We start from the raw sequence: 22,087 nt of genomic DNA, 5'->3' as shown, positions 1-22,087 counted from the left end.
AAGCTTTGGCTTCTTCCTCCAATTGACAAACGTTCTCACTATATGAAAAAAAAAAACTTATACTCATCCTCTCTTTGATATGTTGCCCCTTAATGGTGACGCTTATAAATTATATTTATTAGTGTGGTCAAGATAAGCAAGAAGTTTGGGCCTGGATTGTAAAATGCTGCTTTTCTCTCTGATTCACTTGGCCAAACTTTCCCTCTTCTTTCCATTTATTTTTTCTTTACTGTCTTCCATATTTCAGGGTCAAATATTTTTCATCAAATAAAGAAAAAAAACTTATTTTTAAACATTAGCACGTATTTTGATGGAGGTCTCTGCATAGTTGACATTCTACTGATTGATTCTGGGGTTTTGTTTTGTTTTTTTTTTGCATCTTCTACAAAAACTTGTCTTTTATATTCTAAATCTGATTTATTGCGAGCTAGAAGGGAACATTTTCATCATCCTTGACTTTTAAAATCTGTTCCCTGAAGTTAGTAGTTGCTGCAAAAGATTCCAGCTCTCTTAGAGAGAAGACAGATAGAAAGTCCTCCCCACTTTGGAAGTAGTTGTCCCTAATGGCCAAATAGTCCTTCTGCCTAGCAGTGTCAAGAATGTTGATCTGGACCTCTTCTCCATCCAGGACTATCTTGTTTTGGTAGCTGTTAGCTTTGGTCTGGTAATAGTCTTCCAAAACTTATCCTACATGAATTGTAGGGTCAAAGAAGATTTCCCCAGCCACCTCTGACCACCATAATGACTTTGTGTAAAGCCAAATAATTCTGGCCATTAAGCTTATTTACTCCCATCTTTGGTTATGGAGGTATCTCAGGATGGAAAAAAAAAAATCTATAGACTGGCAAAGAATGGAGGCAGGCAAGCAGGCACTGCCAGGATGAGGCTGAGGCCACTGCTGGCACTGCAGCTTCCACCACTACTACAAGGTCAGCTCCTTCTACCAGCTGCTGCCCCTGCCTTTTTGTTCGTTTGTTTTGTTTTCTTTTCTTTTTGGAAGGAGGTAATAGGGGTGAAGTGATTTGTCCAGGATTATACAGCTAATAAGTACCTGAGGCCATATTTAAACTCATATCTTCTTGACTACAGGACCAATACTCTATCCACTGTGTCACCAAGCTACCCTTGCCCTTTTTTTTTCATTTTGGGATTCCATTTATATTGTCAGTGTTCCAAATTTGGATATAGTTTCACTCATTGCAGGACAAGGGAACCCAAATTCGCCAATGTGATCCAATGAGATGGCCTCATGTCCCCTGTAATTCTGCTGCTTCCTTCAGCCATGTGTAGCTGTCCAGCAGAAATAAGCATATTCTGGAGTTTAGACCAGACACTTCACAAAGACCTCCTCAGCCAGTCTGTGTTTGTAAGTATAGTGGAGGACCTTCACTGCAATTCCCACAGATACATCCCAGTGAGGCAGAGTGGTGAGTAGAGCCACCCTTGGATGAGATGCAATCAGAGACCTCCTAGTCAATGTGCTCTGGATTTTCCATTTCTATTTTGCCTTCTGGTTCTAGAACATCAGGGCAGTTTTCCTCGATAATTACTTGAAAGATTAGGTTTAGGCTTTTTTTTTTTTTGATCATGGCTTTCAGATAGTAAAAAAAACCTTTTAGATTATCTCTTCTGGAACTATTTTGCAAGTCAGTTGTTTTTCCAATGAGATATTTCATATTGTTTTCTATGTTTTCATTCTTTTGGTTTTGTTTTACAATGTCTTGATTTTCCACAAAATCACTAGCTTCCATTTGCTACATTCTAATTTTTAAAGAAGTATTTTCTTTGGTGAGCTTTTGGACTTCATTTCCATTTGGCCAATTCTTCCTTTTAAAGCATTCTTCTCCTCGATGGTTTTGTGGACTTCTTTTGCCATTTGGGTTAATCTATTTTTTAAGTTGTTATTTTCTTCAGTATTTTTTTGGGTCTCCTTCAGCAAGCTGTTGACTTGTTTTTCATGATTTTCTTGTATCACTCTCATTTCTCTTTCAAGTTTTTCCTCTATTTCTCTTAATTGCTTCTCAAAATCCTTTATGAACTCTTCCCTGGCCTGGGACCAATTCATATTTTTCTTGAAGGCTTTGGATGTAAGAGTTTTGACTTTGTTGTCTTCTTCTGGTTGTCTGTTTTAATCTTCTTTGTCACCAAAGAAAGATTCTATGGCCTGATTTTTTTTTGTGAAGTTTGCTTGTGATACCAGCCAATTACTTGAGATATAAACTCTTTGTTAAGGTAGGGGTCTGCTTCCAGTGTGGAGAATGTACTGTCCCAAGCTTTGGAGGGTTTGTGTAGTTGTTTTCAGAGATACTTCTAGGGAGCTGTAAATTTTCAGTTCTTCTGAGGTCATATGATCAAGGGTGAGGTGTTTACTCCTTTCCTGGACTGTTCTCTGGTTCATGGGAGACCACAAGCACTCTTTTCTGCCTTGGAACTGTGAGGAAGATTCCCTCTCTACCACCACTACAAGCTCCACCACGCCAGCTCTCCTCCTCACCCCAGGACTACCACTCGGAACTGTGGCCCAGATCCAAGCACAGGCAAAGCAAGAGAATCCTGCCTTAGCACCAGCAAAGAGATTCCTGCAATCCCCCTCTGATCAGCCATTCAATTTCCCCTCAGTCTGTGGGTCAGAAGCTCTGGAAGCAACCACCAACCCAGGGCTGCAACCAGGACTGGGGCTAAGACAGAGCTTCTCTTTCATCATGGTCACAGACTTTTCTTACTGACCTGCTAAGTTGTTTTTGACATTTGTGGGTTGAGAAGACTGGAAACCACCACAGCTGGCAGTGATTCAGTACTCTGAGGCCTGCTCCAGGTTTGCTGAGGCATGGTCTTTGCCTGTGTGCCCACACTGAACTATGTTCCTCTCCCAGCCTGGTGCAATAGACCTTTCCAATCAATCATCCAGGTTGTCTTGAGATGGAAATTTGTTTCACTCTTTTTCTTTGTGGGTTTTGCTACTTCAGAATTTGTTTACAGCTGTTTTTTTACCAGTATTTGGAGGGGTTTCAGGAGAGCTCAAGCAAGCCACTGCTTTTACTCTGCCATCTTAGTTCTGCCCCACAGCCCACATACCATTTCCTTAATTCAACTGAAGTAGTATTGGAGGCAGAAAAAAAACTTCATCTATAAAAGAAAATTGGCAGGTCAATGAATTGAGAATACATCAATTCAAAACTGGAATACTATCAAATTACAAATGCAAATACCAGTCCAGAAGATCAAAAAGGAAAATAGCAAAATTGAAAGAGAAAAATTGGATTTATAAATAAAATTAGGAACTTTTTTTAAACCAATAAAATAAATAAACCATTGTTATGTTAAACATAACTAATATTTAATGGAGAAAGAAAAGCAAATTACCAGTGTAAAAAATGAAAAGATGAGTCCACAGCTATGAAAAAGAAATAAACTAATAGAAACTATTTCACCCAATTATACTTCAAAAAGACTGACAATATTATAAATAAAATGAATAAATATTTACAAAAATATAAAATGCTTAGTTTACAAGAATAAAAAATTGAGGACTTAATTTAATCTTAGAAAAATAAATTGAACAGGCCCTAATTAACTCTTAAAAGGGGGAGAAGGAACCCAAGACTAGATGAATTTATAATTGAATTCTAATAAACTTTTAAATAACAATTAATTTTAGTATAATATAAACTATTTAAAAAGGGGAAAAGAAATATTACTACCAAATTAGTTCTGTAATAAAAATATAGTTTTTATTCCTAAACCACAGTGACACAATATAGAAGGAAAGCTATTGACCAATATTGAATATTGATGTAAAAATTTTAAATAAAACTCCATATCACAATGATTATGTGTACTCTGGCCAAGTAAATTTTACAGCAGGAATTTAGGTTTGCTTGATTTCTAAGAAAACTGTAAACTTAATTGATCATATTAATAACAAGAATAATAATCATATGATTTGTTCAATAGATGCAAAAAGTCTTTTGACAAGATTCATCACTCATTCCAAGTAAACACACATACACACACAGACGCACACACACAGTCATGGGAATATGAGAAAATCAAATGATTTTGATTCTATTTTGTAATTGATTGTATTCTGAACCACCCCCAATATGTTCTAAAAAATTGCCTAATCCATGTTTCTTTGTCTCTGTGTTAAGTTCAGAACTTACCTTTCTTTTCTAAGCTAAATCATCCCATAAATCACTTTAGGTCAAAGAAATATATTATCTCTACACTTCTTACTGCTCATGTACAATTAAGGGAGACCTGTTATCTTGCTAATAAGTCTTGAAAGATACATGTGAGTAACTGGAAGTTTGTTATCTCTGCATCACTGGCTTTCCTTCAGAAAAGTCTTGACTGTTATCACTATGACCATAAGTAACCATGCAGGTAGATACCACCAGTGAGCTTTCTATAGCAACAAAATAGAAGGAGGAGTTGTTGCTAGTCATGCATTCTTCTCTTCCATCCAATCATATTGTTTTCCATCATCTATGATATTTAAGATTTTGTAGCCAATCATATGCTTTTAAGCTTCCTGTTCATTTTTCTCTTCCCAAAACTATGTGAAGGCTAGTAACCTACTTCTGGGCTTATTGAGAAAGTCCATTGACCCAGTTTATTGGTTAGTACCAGCCTAACTGATGAGTCATGCTCAGACCCCTGTTTGTCAGTGTACATTAATTTTCAAATGTAACAAATATTTGGACCTTTCCTTAATACAATGAGTAATATATTTAAAGACATTATTCAGCATCTGCAATTGCTATAAACAAGAGGATTTTCCAGTGACATCAGAGGTAATACAAATATGCCCATTATGACTATGACAATTCAGTGTAGTTATAGAAATGCCACTATATCAATAAAACAAGGCAAAAAACTTAAGGAATAAACATAGTAAAAGTGGAAATGAAATTGTCACTTTCATATGTGACATATCTTATTTAGACAACCCCAAGGATTTAACTGAAAATAATTAGTGTGCACAGAGTAGAAGATAAAAAATAAACCAATAAAACATTTTTTTTACATATTACTAACAAAATCTAGAAGGAAGAACTTGAAAAACAAATTACATTGAAAATATCTACAGAGAGGGGTAGAGCCAAGATGGTAAAGGCACAGAATCACCTGAGATCTCAAAAATTCCCCTCCAAACAACTTTAAAATAATACCCCAAAATTAATTCTGGAGTGGCAAAACTAAAAAAAAAAAGGGATGGGGTTAAACAATTTTCCAGCTCAGTATGACTTGGGTTAGCAGGAAAAGTTTGTCTCACTAGAAAAAGTGGAGGACAATCAAGTACAGGCTGAACCCTGGCAAGCCAGCAGTGACCTTGAGGGTGACTGAATCAGTGGCAACCCACAGATGATAAGGGGGTCATACAACTAAATGGAAGGAAATTATAGGGGACACTTTCTGGCACTTAGTTTAAGATTCTATTTCATTACCAAAACATGATTCCAGGTCAGAGTCCCAGGCAAGAAGAAGCACTAGCATATTAGAGCATAAAGTCATAACAGAGCAGGTACCCTGGTCACAGTTCCAGAGCAGAAAAGAGTGCTTCTTGTGGTTCACAGATAACAGGCCAGCAGAGCAGTGACCACATCTCTCCTTTGATCATATTACTTTGGTAAAACTGAAAACTTGCAGGCTGCCAGAAGTAGTTCTGCAAACAGCAGCATGAAAATTCTGAAGTTTGGGACAGTGACCCCTTGACCCTGGGAGCTGAGCCCAACATTAACATAAAGTTCAAAGCTCATAAATAGGCTTATAAATGAGCAAATGATAAAAAAAAAAAGGACCTGGCCATAGAAATTTAATGTGGTAGTAAGAATGATCAAAACACAAACTCTGAAGAAGATAACAAAGTCAAAACTGCTACATCCTAAACCTCAAAAAAACAAATGTGAATTGGTCTCAGTACCAAAAAGTATTCCTGGAAGTGCTCAAAAAGGATTTTAAAAATCAGAGGAATAAATGAAAAACTGAGAAAAGAATGAGTGTAATGCAAGAAAATCATGAAGACAACAGTTCAGGAAAGGAGCACAATAATGTACTGAAGACAATAAGAACTTAAAAAAATAGAATAGGCAAAATGGTAAAAGAAAAAAAGAAAATACACTGAAGAGAAGAACTACTTAAAAAATAGAAGTGGCCAAATGGGAAAAAAAAATGTACAAAAATTCACCGAAGAAAGTAGAATTAGGGCTTAGATTCTTAAAATCTAGCCACTGATCAGATTCTCATAATTTAGCCAATTGCTTACTAATGTTCAGACTCCTTAAGAGTCTACCCAATATGATGGATGTTCTAATAAACCTTGTCTTTGGCTGAAAGAAGGCTTGGGTTGAATTCTTTTTGGGAGGGCCCACTTGTGATTTTGGAGTCCAAGCACAACTAAATCCCTAAACCTCAACATTTTGGTGGCCTCTACGGGGAAAATGCCTAACCCCAAGTTCTTCTCCAGCCAAGACTGCAGGGTATATAAGCATCCCCCACCTCTTTCTTGCTCTGAAGTTAGGGTTGCTCTCCAAGCACCAAGGCTTGGAGGTGTTTTTTGGGCAGACAGTTACAAGGCTATCTCACACTCAGCCTGATACTTTCAGACTCTTGGTCCACTGGGTCAGTTCAAGGCTATGAACTGGGTACACCTTCCACAGCACAGAGGACAAGGACAGATGCCCTATCCAGAAGCCTATGCCCAATTCTGAAAATTCTCTTGGTGTTAGGGAATTGGGAAAAACTGCAGGTGCTTTTTGGTTCCCTGAGGCTTACTTACTCTCTTCCCTCTACACCCCTGAATCTTACTTCATGGAGGTTGGAGATAAAAGTTAGAACAGCTAAAAGTATCTTAGTAGGTTATGGAAGTTTTGTGATCAATCATTAAGGAGTGTTTCAAAACTCTGTACAACCTGGTCCCTTCAGTCAAGAGGGTTTCTGTTAACCCCTCTCATAGGAGAAGAGAGTTTTAGCCTTTCCCCCTAACCTTTTATTTTGTCTTCTCCTTACCTAGGGAAAGGAAGGAGTGGGAAGGGGTAGCAGCTACAGCATGGGCCCCACTGGCAATGGCCTTGGGCCCTAGGGCAACCTTTCCCTGGAAGCATCACTCAGGTTCAGCACATCCTGCTCAAGGTAAAGAAGTTGGCCTCTGAACTTGGGTAAGCACATTCTTTTAAATTTATAGTTTTAACTGTTAATGATGAGATGTTGATTTTCTATGTAAAGTAATTTGTAATTTAACAAAATTGAAGTCATCTGATTGGTAATGGGTTTATTTTGAGTTTCAAATTGGTGAACTTTTGCATCAATTATGTCAAGTAACTTTTTTATAATTTTGTTGCCACTAAAATAATTTGGCTATTGTTGGTTATTGTTTTAGTGTGTAAACTTGCCAAAAAAGCTTGTTTGGGTTTTGATTTGCTGAGTATTTGCAAGTATATAGAAATCTCTAACGATTGTTTTTTTACACCAGGACAAATTTAAGTTTGAGAAGTAATACCTGGAAAAGTTTTTTTTTTTTTTTTTCCCTAAGCTGTGATTAATGAAACTTGCTGTTTCAGGTAAAAGCTCATAGGATTTTATTTTGAGTTGTCTGATGGATCATAATTCATTGACAATCAAAAATCTACCATCTGAGAGAAATGCCACAAGCTACTCAGAGAATGTGATACTGGCGGGAAGTCAGCATTGAGAAAAGCTGAGAGGACAGTTTAGCCTCAGTGTAAGATGGGATCCTCCTGGCTCAGTTTCTCCATTATGTTCCTTTGAAAAGGAATATTACCCACCCAGCTATTCCTGAATCTGGCTATGAGGTGGATTTGATACTGCATGGTTGGAAAACTGTATTATCTGAAACCAAATAGAGCTAAGGATGTTTTATCTTGTCATATCTGGTCCCTGCAGTCTTTTCTGTCAGATTTGTGTCTTCCAGACTACAGGTCATTCACCCACGATTGATGGCAAACAGTGGGTACCAGCCAGTGTCCCCCCATCATTCCCTGGATGCAGCCTGTGCTGAGTTCAGGTCAACCTCTCTCTTGGCATCCCATTGAGGCAGGGATAGCTCTATGCCCCTTGCCAGCAGGAAGCAGTTTCAGAAGCCAAGACCTTCATCCCTTACCCAAAAAGAATTTGTGTCCCATTTGTTTGAGGGGGGAATGATGAGAATGGGATATGGACTGAAGAAAGGAAAAATCTCTGGTGTTCCCCTGATGCTATAATTTCATCAACGGGCCTTTTATTGTGGCAACACCCAATTTCTTAATTCTGTTACCCTTAACCTAGCCTAGCCCTCCATTGTCTTACCTCCCCATGGCCTCAGCCCACTTCCTACCTTTAATCCTATCTATGCTCCATTCTCCCTTGGCCATGTGGTCCAGGTCCCTGGAGGTCAATTACCTCATAGACTACTCGGCCACTCCTAGATCTCTCCCATACTCTTTCTGTATATAAGGTCCATCTTGTCTCTATTAAGATGCTTAGATTTTTAATATCTAGCCACTGCTCAGATTCTTAGAATCTAGCCAATGCCTCACAGACTCTCAGATTCCTCAACAGTCTGGCTCATATGGCAGATATTTAATAAACCTTGTCTTTGGCTGAAAAAAAAAACAAAGAAGAATTAGTCCATTGGAAAAAGAGGTACAAAAATCTAACTGAAGAAGATAAGCCATTGAAATTTTAGATTTGGGCAAGTAGAAGCTCCTAATTCCATGAGGCATTAATAAACAATAAAACAAAATAGAAAGAATGGGGAAAATAGAGAGTGTGAAATATCTTATTGAAAAAAAAAACTGACCTGGAAAATAGATTGGGGAGAGATAATTTAAGAATTACTGGACTACCTGGAAGCCATGATTTAAAAAAAGAGACAGAGTGAACTTAGACATAATTTTTCAAGTAATTATCAAGGAAAACTGTCCTGGCATCTTAGAACACGAAGGTATAGAAATTGAATGAATTCATTGATCACTTCCTAAATGAAATCTGAAAATGAAAACTTCCAGAAATATTATAGCCAATTTCAGAGCTCCCAGGTCAAAGAGAATATATTACAAACAGTCAAAAATAAATAATTAAAATATCAAGGATCCATAGTCAGAATAGCATAAAATTTAGCAGCTTTTATATTTGAAGACTAGGGGCTTTTAATATGACAGTTTGAAAGGCAAAGAAACTAGGATTACAACTAAGAATCACCTATGTAGCAAAACTGAGCATAATCTTTCAAGTGGGAAAATGAATATTTAATGAAATAGAGAACTTTCAAGCATACCTGGTGAAAAGATCAAATCTCAATAGAAAATTTGACTGTCAAATATAAGACTCAAGAGAAACATTAAAAGCAATTCTTTCTAATGAAGACCTCATTTCTCAAATATATAGATAATAGAGTCAAATTTATAAGAACACAAATAATTTCCTAATTGATAAATGGTCAAAAGATATGAACAGGCAGTTTTCAGCTAACAAAATCAAAACTGTCTATAGTGACATGAAAAAAAAGTTCTAAATCACTCTTTATTAGAGAAATTCACATTAAAACAACTCTGAGGTTCCAGCTTATACCTATCAGGTTTGCTAATATGAAGGAAAATAAAAATGATAAATGTTGAAGGGCATGTGGGAAAAATGGACACAAATGCACTGTTGGTGGAGTTATGAACTGATCCAACTAATTCTGGAGAACAATTTGGAACTGCACTCAAAGGACTATAAAAATAGTGATACCTTCAATGCAGAAATGTCGCTACTAAGTTTGTATACCAAAGAGATTAAAAGAAAAAAAAAGAAAAATAACCTAAATGTATAAAAACATTTATAGCAGCTCTTTTTGTGGTGGCAAAGTATTGGAAATGGAAGGGATACCTACCAGTTCAAGAAGGGCTGAACAAGATGTGGAATATCATTGTGATGGAATACTATTATAGTACAAAATATGATGAGCAGGATGGTTTCAGAAAAACATAAGACATATGAACTTATACAAAGTGAAGTAAGCAGAACCAGGAATATAGGGTACCCAGTAACAGCAATATTGTATGATGATAAACTGTGAATGACTTAACTATTCTCAGCAATATAATAATCTAAGACAATTCCAAAGGACCTGTGGTCAAAAAATATGATACCCACTTCAAGAGAAAGCACTGATGGAATCTAATTGCAGATTGAAGCATACTTTTTTAAAACTTTATTTTTCTTGTGATTTTCTTTTGAAGGAGGAGAGTTGTGTTTTCTTTCAGAACATAAGTAAAATGGAATTATTTTGCATGACTGCTTACGTATAACCTATATCAAATTGATTTTTTTTCCATGCTTAGGGAAGGAAGAGAGAGAATTAGAAACTCAAAATATTTTTAGTCAAATCTTTAAAATTCTTTTTACATATAATTTGAAAAAAAAAGAAAGATAAGATATCTACAGAAAATATCAAATATTTGGATAGTCTACCTGCTATAGGCGACATAGGACTTATACGAACACAACTACAAAACACTTTCAACACAAATAAAAAACGAATCTAAATAACTGGAGAAATAATTGGTTATGTGTTAGATCAAGACAATATAATCAAAGTAATAATATAACTTAAAATAATTTACTTATTAAAAAATAAATTACTAAAATATCAAAAACATAAAGGATGGCATCTTATACAGTTATCAGCAGAAGAATGGTATATGAATATATATCATATATCGCCAGGATATGAGAATAAAGGTAGAATACATGACCAAAAAAGAGATCTGTGTCATAGAAGATAAAATGGACAATTTTGAATACATATAATTTGAAGGGTTTTTTGCATAAGCAAAATCAGTGGTGATAAATATAGAAGAGAAACAGGTAAATAGGGAAACTGTCTTAAATTTCTCTTGTAGCTTTATCATTTCTTAGCTATGTAAGAAACCGATAAGAATTAATTAGTATAAGCCAATCCACAATTCAAATGTGGTCAAAAGCTATTAAGAGGTAGTTCTGAGAAGAAGAAATAGAAGCACATGAGAACCATAGGGAAAAATAGTTAAGTTACTCACAATTAAAGAAATTTAAAATTAAACAACTCTGAGGTTTTACTTCATTCCTTAAAATTGGTAAAATTGTTAATAAAAGTGGGAAAAGATCAACTCTGGAGGGGCTGTGGTAAAGCGGCACATTAATGCAGTATTGGTTGAGCTGGGAACTAGTCTACAAATTCTGCAAAGTGATTTAGAGTTATGCACAAAAAGTTATTAGTGTTTACTCTTTGGAGGCATTTGGAGGCATAGTGGATTGAGTGGTGGTCCTGGTGTCAGGAAAACCTTAATTTAAATCAAGATTTAATACTTACTTGCTACTTGACCATGGGCAAGTCATTTAACCTTCCATTGTCTCAGTATCCTCAACTGTAAAATGAGGATAATGATAGTACCTACCCCATCAGGTTGTTGTGAGGCATGAATGAGATATCTGTGAAAAACCAAACCAAACCAAAATAATAACATCAGTGACAACAGCAACAACAACAACAAAACATCTGGTAAAGTGTCTGGCAAATAGTGAGTGCTAAATAAATCCTTATTCCCTTCCCCTTTTTTTTGATGAACAATATAATTACCAGATCTATGCCCCAAATACACACATACTCACGTACTTATCTATTTGTACAAAAATATTTAAAGAAGCTCTATTTTTTTTGGCAAATAATTGAAAACTGAAGGGTGCCTGTTAGTTAGGGATTGGCAAGACAAGTTATGGTATATGAATGTACTGAAATAATATTGTATTATAACAAATGATAAAGAAGGTGATACAGAGAAACCTTGGAAGACTTATATGAAATAATGCAAAGTGAAGTGGGCAAAACCATGAGAATACTTTACATAATGACGTTTCTCATTGATGGAGGAGGGGGTCTGACACAAGGACACTGGAGGAAGAAAGGGAAGATATTAATTGGAAAGAAAATAAATTTTAATTAAAACAGAACCTTTGGTTATCTGTTTTCCTGGCCATGTTGGGGAAACAGAGATTCAGGGCATTTATATGGAATTCCAAAGGAGTATTCTCAGGTCACAGTGGGTGCAGACAATCGTCTAGGAATCTGGGCCACAAGTCCTTCTATTTAATTGAATTCCTTATTTATTTACCTTATGTCATTTCCCTCAGTCCTTTCTGTTTTCGATTTTTATTTCTGCTTGATTGTTCTTAGTGAGATTTGATAGAAATATGGTCACTGGTCTGCAAATTTGAATAAATTATGAATCTTAAATGAGTCAGGGAAAAAGGAAATGGCAAGAGCGCAATTCAAAAGAGGCAAAAGCAGTAGGGGAAGAGGGTGATAAAGGTTGAGATTCAGACCACTGGTAAACCTATCTCAGATTTAAAATAAAGTTGTAGTCAGTTTTTTTCCCCCCAATGAGTCTGCTGATTGCTCTTATATAATAATTGACAAATAAATATTGATATGTATTTTTACACTTAAATTTCCTCTGGTTTGAGGCATTAAGAAATTGATAGCAATTTTTGTTTGAGTTTGAAAGACCTAGATTACAAGACAAGGCTGGAAAATCTGACTACCTACCAGAGTTTTAAGAATGTAACTCATGTTTAAATCAGAGAAGATGAGTCAAATAAAGAATAAGGAAATATATATATGTCTGCCATAAAATATTATAGAATTCAGTTGAATCAATAATTAAGGCTTCTTGAGTTCTGTATTTAATTAACAATATTGAAAATATCCATTGTAGCTATAAATAATTGATCTGAGGTGGTTTACATATTGGATATAGATACCACATTTTCTGAGTTGAGATGAGATATGGATTAGATGTCACTGATTATGCCGGGGACAGAATTGTTAAATTTGCATGATATCTCCCATAAGTATCTTCTTTCTTAATTCAATGCCTCTCAGACCATTATCCCTTTTCACAGCCTCTGAACCCCTAGGAATTTAGAATACTTATCAAGTCCTTTGACCATCTAAGATCCCTCACTACAGGGACTGTTATATACCTGTTACAGATAGATAGACAGATGCATACATACATACATGTACATGTGTTGCATGTATACATGATATACATATATGCTGTATGTATTGTACATGTGTGCTATATTTATATTCTGTATATATACCTATATATGCTATATAAATATGCTATGTATGTATATATATGTGTGTGTACATATACATATGTGTGCATATATGTGTGTGTGTGTGTGTGTGTGTGTGTGTTTGTGTGTATGTATAGCATATATTACAGAATACTGTGGAACGTAACTTTTCTTCTTCCTCTGGACTCCTTGAAAACTTGGGTGTGAAATTCATAAGCAATGGGCCAGTTATCCTTCTAACCTATCCATGATAAAATCTTAAAGAGCAAAATGCCTTAATTTGCCTATTGACTATTTACCTGTATTTCCAAGTTTATATCTTTCTCTTAGCATGGGTGTGTTGGAGCCAGCTCAAATCAGCTTTTGAAAGCTGATTGTGAAATTCTTATTGTGAACATTTGAACCTTGGAAATCAACAATTGCTACAAATCATGGCTTTGTTTATTTTTATTTTACTGATTATCTTTTATTAAGAAAGTGATGGAGAATATGTTAATGATATAGATTAAACTTAGAAGTGCATCTTGCACCCATATTTTCCCCAGAAAGCTGTTCGTTAAACATTATCCAGTATACCCCTTCTATTAGTCATCTCAAATTCAACATGCCCAATAAAGAATTGCTTTTACCTCCTCTACCCTACCGTTGCTGTTTTTTCTCAAGCATAAGCATCCTTTAGTCCATTGTACACAGTCTTAGAGTCATCCTTTACTCCTCGCTCTCTATCACCCTTCTAAATCTCATGAGTTTCTGTCTAGTGGTTTTTATCACCAAAATTACTAGAACACCTCTCATGTGTGTCCTTTATTCCACTTATCCACTCAACAACATAGTTATGGTCTTCATCATGGTTTGTCTGTAATATAGACTACAAGCAATAGTCTTGTAATTGGTGTCACTCTGCCCAGGTTCTCTCTTCTTAATTCATCCTTTAGACAGGTGCCAAAGCAACATGTCTAAGGTAAAAGCCTTTCTCTGCACTGGATACAGTGGCTCTCTCTTACCTCTAAGTTAAAATATCAACTCTTTTTTTTTTTTATTTCAAATCCCTTTACAAACTGACTGAAGCCTGTATGTCCAGGTTTTCCTCATTTTATTACACATTCAAAATTTACATAAAATAGATATGAGTAGTTTGTTTTGCAGGATGGTCACAACTGGAAGGGGAGATATTGAAAGGTGTAAAGTGCAGTTCAAAGGAATAGAAAAAAAGCTTCTAAGAGGTGGAGGTAAAAAGTTGATCTGGTGCAAAGGAAATACCATTACAAAAGCATGGAGATAGGAGATATAATTTCATGTAAGATCAAAAAGCAGTAGGCTGTTTGGGCTGGAATTTAGAGGGTACACTGATTTTTTTTAGTAGAAAGAAAAAGGAGACTTGGACCTAGCATCAATAAAACTTAGCAGCTGGGCTTAGTAGATGAGTCCTCAACCTTGAGTCAGAATGATCTGGGTTTAAATTCCCTCTTACATTTATTAGCTCTGACCATCAGCAATTTGCTCAACTTTTCTCACCTCAGGCTTCTTTCATAAACAAGTTGGAAACATTATAACTTTAAAACATTTCAGCTTATAAACGGATTCATTCTTTATCTGAAGAGGTAAGAGAAACAGGAAGCTACTAGATTTTGGAGGTTGTGGGGGAGGTGAACAAGGGTAACAGTTGGTGAAGTAGTTCCCTGACCCCCTTTTTTTTTTTTCATCTTCTCTTGCCTTGAACTGGGCATCACTTCTACATCATTCTGTAGCACGTAGGTCACCTCTTTCTAGCCTCCCTTTATATTTTTCTCTCCATTCAACAGAATTTATGTTGCTTGAGATCAAGGACTGCTCTTTTTCTGGCTTGTACTAACTTATATCCCCGGCATTGAAGACTGAGCTTTTCACATAGTAAGCACTTAAATGTTGCCTTTATGTTTATCTATTCATCTTTCTATCTGCAGCAAAGCTAATTGTTTTGTTTTCTCTGATTATTTTGTTTTGCTTAAGCATGATTTCCTTTTTTCCTGGACACTCTATTAGTTTTGTATTTTTCTAACACTGATCTCTCTTGTTTCTTCTCTTACTTCCCTGGCCCTTCCTTCTCACTCTCCTTTGCAGTATAATCATTAACAACACCTCCCATCTCCAGAAGTGTGAATGTACTCCAAGGCTCTGTCCTCTACTTTCTGTTCCTAATGCAGTACTCTACTCTTTCACTCCCAACAAACCTTCTTGCAAAAAGTCAGACCAGAAACCAAGTCCTGAAGGATGTAACATGTTATTTCCGGAAGTTCTCTACCTACTTGCTTGATGACCTGCTTTGTGGTTGCCTCAGTCACCCGCAATAGCTATTGCTGGTTTCATTATATGCCATACCTCTGTCCCCTGCCAACTGCCATGTCCTTCAGGCATACTCTCCTCACTGTCTTTTAACTTACAATTCTTGAATCATAATGAAATCAACTTCCCTATTACACTTGGAAAACTTGGTCAATGCAGCCTGCTATAACTTCATTATAGCTGTAACTTACAAACCAAAATATCTCTCCCTGGCCACACTCTTAGATCTGCTGTCTTCTGTCGGAATGAAGGGCATTTGGTGGTGCAGTGGATAAGGTGCTGGGCCTGGAGTCAGGAAGACTGATCTTCCTGAGTTCAAATCAGCCCTCTCACATGTCTTGGCTGTGTGACTGTAAGCAAGTCAGTTACCCCTGTTCTCTTCAGTTTCTTAATCTGTAAAATGAGCTGGAGAAGAAAATGGCAAAAAACATTCCATTATCTTTGCCAAGAAGACATTCAAAAGGGGTCACAAATGGGAAAACACAACTGAAAAAAATTAATGAACATCTGAATGAAACATCCTTAGGACAGAAGGTATCTTCTCCCTTGTAGATTCAGTACATCTACTTTTAATTTTATTCATTCTTATTTTTCTTATTTGCTCTTGCTTGATTATCATCTCTACCTTTTAAACCAACTGATCAATACACATTTATTAAGGGATTGCTATGTATCATATATTGAGCCAGTCTGTCTCCTGAGCTCTAATCTCACAATTCCAATTCTGTGTTAGACATTTTGAAATGGATGATCTAGAAAAAAAAAATTAAATCAACATATTTAAAATTGAACTTATTTTCCTCTCAAATACAATTTTTTAAAGAGGGTACAAACATTTTTCTGCTTATCCTATTTACAATCTTGAGATCTTTTCAAGTGCTTCATTCACTCCATATATTCATTCAATTATCAAATTTTGTGATGTTTACCTTGACAATAACTCTCACATCTTTTCCATTCTCTCTGATAATATAGCCATCAGGTCTTCCTCATTTCTCACCTGGGAAATTGTTATGGTTCCCTAAATGGTCTCTTTGCTTCAAATATCTCTTCTTCTTTGGTATAGACTTAACACCCCTGCTAAATTGATTTTTATAAAGAGCCAATTTGACCATTTTACTAGCATTCTGAATACATTTAATTGCCTCATTATTATTAAATACAAACTTTTTTTCATTAAAAGTTTTTAACAAACTAGCCCTCACATACCTTTCCATCATTATTGTGATTTACTTCTCTCCATGTCCTGTATTTCCTTTTCTTGTCTCCATGATTTTTACCTGACTGTTTCTCATACCTCAAATTTATTCCCTTATCTCTTCCAACCCCACAAATCCCTAGTTTCCTAAAATCTTAGTTCAAACTACATCTTCTACTTGATTTTCCAGACACCTCTAGTTACTAGTCTCTTTCTCTAGAAATGTAGGAAAAAGCATATATAAACATACATGCACATTATGCACATATATGTATATACAAATTCATGCATATACACAATATATCCATACATATATGCGTATATGTCGTCTCTTCTAGCTAGGCTATAAGCATTTTAGAGCAGAGATTTTTATTTTAATCTTTGTATCATGAGCAATTAACACAGTGTCTGACACATAGTAAATACTTAATAAATCTTGTTGATTGATTGCCTTTTAAAAAATACTGTGATTAGGATGTCCTCCCTCCTTAAATCCACCTCTTAGATTCCCTTCAAGTCTCAACTCTTATTATCTGTTACATGAGATGATTGTCAAGCTCATTCCCCCCCCATGATGTGGATAATTACTGAAATTAATGTATATATAATTTGGATTTATTTAGAGCATTTTTCTCACCAAAAGAATGCAAGGTCCTTAACGGACGGGATTCTTGTGGTCTTATCTTTGCATTGTCAGTATCTTGCACCCTGACTTATACATAGTAGATACTTATATGATTTAATTGAACTAAATTACCTCTCCCAAATTCATGCATAACATTTAAAAGAAAATAATAACTTTGGTAGAAGTAAAAAAAAAATCAGATACTAAATTTAAAAAGTAAGAATTAAAGTATTATTGTTGTTAACATATTATTTTGGGAGTGTTTCCTCTGGTGGTCATTTGTGAGGGAGCACCAAAACATTTTGTAAAATCAAAGAGATAGGATCACTTCCCTGTCCGTTACTCTCTCAAGGAACCAGTATATCAGACTCCAATATATAAGAAATCAGCAGAGGAAATCCATCTGCATGTCTAGTATACCTGATGCTTCCACTTAATGGGTCAGAGAATTCAAATGAATATTAAGATGAGGAGAATAAGAGGTGAAACATCATAGAGAACACAACAACCGCAGACTGTCCAAGTTTAATGTTAAGGATTATTGCTTCTGTGCTAAATAAATGCTGAAAGACAATGTGTTGAATGGAAGCAATTGATCCATGAGCCTTAGTCACTGCCGTTTCTGTCTTTTACGTACTTAAAAGTGTAAGATTACCCTTGCATTGATATATTGCTATGAATTTAGTCTGCCTGCAAACACCGACTCATTGTTCTATGATTTTCAATTTAAGGGGCCTGCTGGTATACAAACTCTTTTGTCACAGCACTCATTTTCCTCAGGTTGCTGGGCTTATGGATAATGTATCAAACAATATGGTACATTAGAATTGCCAGATATCATGGTTCGCCAACAATTCAAATTAAATACAGATGGGTTGATACCGCCTAAGAGTTAAGAGAATGAATTGATTTGACAGTATTCTATTAAATCAATTTAGACAGCAATAGAGGCAGTTGTAAAAAGATTTTCAGTACTTTATGGCTGCTAGAATTCTATGACTTCCTTCTCTTGAGAAAACTGCTATTTCTCCAAGATCAATACACAAACCCCATCTATTTTGATCACTGTGACCAATCTTTTCAACTCGCAAGTTTCAGACTTTCAGACTTTCTCTAGTGTTCAGATACAATGAAATATAATCAAAACTTCCACAACTCAGCATTGATAGAGGGGAATAGGTTGAAAGATATTCTGGAAGAATAAGAGATCACACTCCCAACATTTTCTTTTGAATTTTCCTTTCAAATAAAAATCCCAATCTCATACCCCCCGAATGTATTCTTTATTTCCTTGCTTTCTATGATGATATATTTGTAGATAGAGATGCAGATAATAGCTATGGAATATAATAATAAATGAAAATATGCTGCATTACCCTGGGCAAATCTCTTAATTCTCAGGCCTTTCATTTTCTCAACTATAGAAGGTAATGTTCAGCTGGGGGAAGGAGTACATTTCAAGGGAAAAGGAAAGTCTGCTGGAAGTTAAACTAGAGGAACTTTAACACCTACTCCAATTCTAACATTTTATGATTCAACATAGTGTAGCAATGTACATGTAACAAGCACTGGTTCTAGACACAGAGGATGGGGGTCCAAATCCCACATTGTATGCTTTCTACTTGCATGACTTTGGGCACATCATTTCACTTCTGAGGACTTCTGTTACCTCATCTCTAAACTCTGGGTGTTGGATTCAGTGACTTTTGAGCTGCCTTGAAATTCTTTATCTATGATCTTATGGTACCATGCTCCTAAAACTTTTTGGATCAACATGTTACCATACTGTTCTATCCAATGAATGCCTTGCCACTTCCACTCACTATAGGGCTCAACTCTACTGGGTTTTATGCTGTCAGCAAAGCATATTGATCCCTTGAGGACCAACAACACTAAAACTCAGTGACTGCTTGATTCTTAGATAAGCAAAAAAAAATAGACTGTTGTAATGCCCATCACTAATTTTATAGCTCTTTTCTTTACAATGCAAAAGGGTCTGTTTGTCGGTCCATAGGGGAAAGCAGAGGGATAGAGAAATATCAAGGGTTATTCAGTTAAAATGGCTTCACACTAAACAGCATCTCCCTTTTCTGTATAGAGCCAGCAAACTCTGAAATTCATCAGAGGTTAAGATTTGTCCCTGATTACCTTGCCTACGTGATTTGGTTCCGCTGTAATGTTCCAATATTCTTAGATGCCTAACATCAAATGAACACTTGTGTTAAAATTAGTGCACTTCTGTGTTTAAAAAAATAAATAAATAAATAAATGAAACAGAAAACAAAAACCAAACAAAAAAAAACCCTTAGAATTATTGAGAGTGGTACATCATCTCCCCAAAGAAATTTAGCCTGATTCTCCTTTACCAATACAATTCTATTACTAGATCATTATCCATCTGCATCACCTGTCTATGGAAGAAATCATGATTAACTAACTCATTAAGCTTTCCATTCAACTTTATAGCATAATATGGACAACATGAACTTATTTCTCTCTTGTGTCTCAATGTATATGGCTAAGTATATTGGAATCATATGATTATGGACTTCATTAGGGAGGTATTGTCATATTCTGGGGATTTTAATGTCATATGTGAATAGGGACATTTACAAAACCTCACCATTATTGCAATATCCTTCTTTTGTATTTTAAGTTCAGTATATTCCATGACACCAGTAAACAACATGGGAAAGCAAATAAATGTATCTTTATTGCATATTTTATTATGGAAGGAAAAAAAATAAATCAGTCATTTACACATGGAATGAAATTCCCCACAAAGAATCCTACACAATTTTATAGTCCACAGCCCTTCCAAGAAACCATGGCCTCAAAGAAAAAGTGATCAATGGCCCCACAGCTATCTGGGAACTTTGGGATTAAGGGAGTTACATGAAGTTTCTGAACCAAGCTGGAAGATGGAAAAAGTGAGCTAGTCACAATGGATAAGCTCAGGCACAGTAGTAGGAGTGTCTCAAAAAATGGAAGCATTTCTGTATTTGTGAAAAAAACCCCACTAAATTCTTGAGGAACTGTGGAAGTCCTAAGACCTACCTTTAATCAGATCTGAGAAGGACAAAGGGTATATCCAATTATGATGGAAGACCACCTGACTGAAAGTTGATCAATCCCTCCACTGCACCACCTGGATTGACTACTGATACATGTTATTTGTGGGATTATGGGCAAGTCATTTAAACTCTCTGAATCCAATTCCAGTGTTCTCCAAGCTACTACGACAGTGCAATACTGTCATCTAAAATAATTATTTGTACATTTCTGCATATACCACTCTATTAATATATTGGATTATGAAGCTTACACAAAAGTTACACTTTAAATGGGAGATAAAGTTGAAACAATGTAAAAATATTTTGTTTTATTTGTCATTGGTATAAAAATCTCTTTGCTCTTGGTAAAATATTATTTAACGATATTTAAATATCAATATTAGTAGTATATTCGATATTCAGGGCCATTAATCCCTTTTGATTAAACCCTGGGTTTACATCTCAGAATTTCTAATGTGCCCTGCACTGAATGGCTTAAAAAGTATAAGTAGTATAATTAAATCCTCAATAATTCACATAATCCATTATCTTTCCTAATTTGTGTTTCAGTCATTAATGTTATAACTGTAACTGATAAACATATTAAATATTATCTTGTCTTATGGTAGGGACAGATTGACTATTGCTATCACCATCAAAGTTTTCATGCATGCTAGCTTGTCATATTGTATATTATCTTCTCACATTACACCACATAACAGTCTGAATAGTTTGTGTATAAGCCAGGTAATTTTAATTTTGTATTTTTTTGTGTTATATGTTTAAACTGTTAAATCAACAGGGCAGAAAAGAGGATATAATGCAATTTTTAATTTGGAAATGTTATTTGCATCAATAACTGAAATATAAGTTCCACTTTATTTCATTTGGTGAAATTATTTGTTGTTTTTTGTACATTTAACATATTGCTATTTTAATTAAGAGAAGGATATCAGTTATTATATCTGAGGTTTTAAAAAGCTGGACAGTATATAACATAAAGACAAAACAACTCTACAGTCTCTGGTTTACTTGTGCTGTCAAGAAAACAAAAATAGTTTACAATAAAAATTTAAACTTTAGTGGAAGACACAACAAAAAATATCTTTTAAATTATCTATTTCCCGAAAATTAAAAAAAAAATCTTCTGTGAAAGACCTTTTTGTTTCCACTAGAAATGTACATAAACAGAATTCTTATTTATGATAAAGTTTGTATTCAGTTGTTTTATTCTTTGACACAGTTATAAAAAAGGCAATATTTTTAGTTTTTCTTTGAATGTGTGTTATTTGGGAGTAATAATGAGTTATTTGATATATTCTAACTTCCAAGTATTGAATATTGAATGGTATCAAATAAACTTTCAGAAAATGAAGTAATAAAAATGTATTCCAAGTTGAGGATCTGGGAACCTGAGGAATAAAGTGACTAGTTTTCCTGGAATATATATGGAATAATATTTTGACTAACCAGGAGTTTGGGTAGGTGAAGGATTAACCCTTTAACCTCCAGTTATCAAAAAGTCTTCACAGAATTGTAACATAAGTGACCTAATAGACTGTAATAACCATGAAAATTTAGACAATTATTTAGGTTCTATACAATTCAATATTTTAAATTATAATATTTCTTATGAAAAGGTGAATGTCTTAAGCTAATGATCTAAATCTTTATTGCTCAATCAAAATACATCACATGGGCCCAATAATTTTATAATGTATTCATTAATCAAATGGCTTATATACATATAGGCCCCTTCAAAACATATTTGCCCAGGATCCC

At 35.2% G+C, this 22,087-nt stretch overlaps 1 pseudogene; it reads right to left on the bottom strand.

Annotated features, from left to right (window-relative positions):
• Window positions 1-249: 249 nt before the first annotated feature.
• LOC110212678 (ras-related protein Ral-A pseudogene) lies at window positions 250-794 on the bottom strand (annotated as a pseudogene).
• Window positions 795-22,087: the final 21,293 nt, after the last annotated feature.

Source organism: Phascolarctos cinereus, unplaced genomic scaffold (genome assembly GCF_003287225.1).
Source record: "Phascolarctos cinereus isolate Bilbo 61053 unplaced genomic scaffold, phaCin_HiC Scaffold_2;HRSCAF=192, whole genome shotgun sequence".
In the NCBI taxonomy this organism is placed as follows: domain Eukaryota; kingdom Metazoa; phylum Chordata; class Mammalia; order Diprotodontia; family Phascolarctidae; genus Phascolarctos; species Phascolarctos cinereus.
The sequence above is the reverse complement of the archived record's forward strand: the minus strand, read 5'-3'. Positions and strand labels throughout refer to the sequence as shown.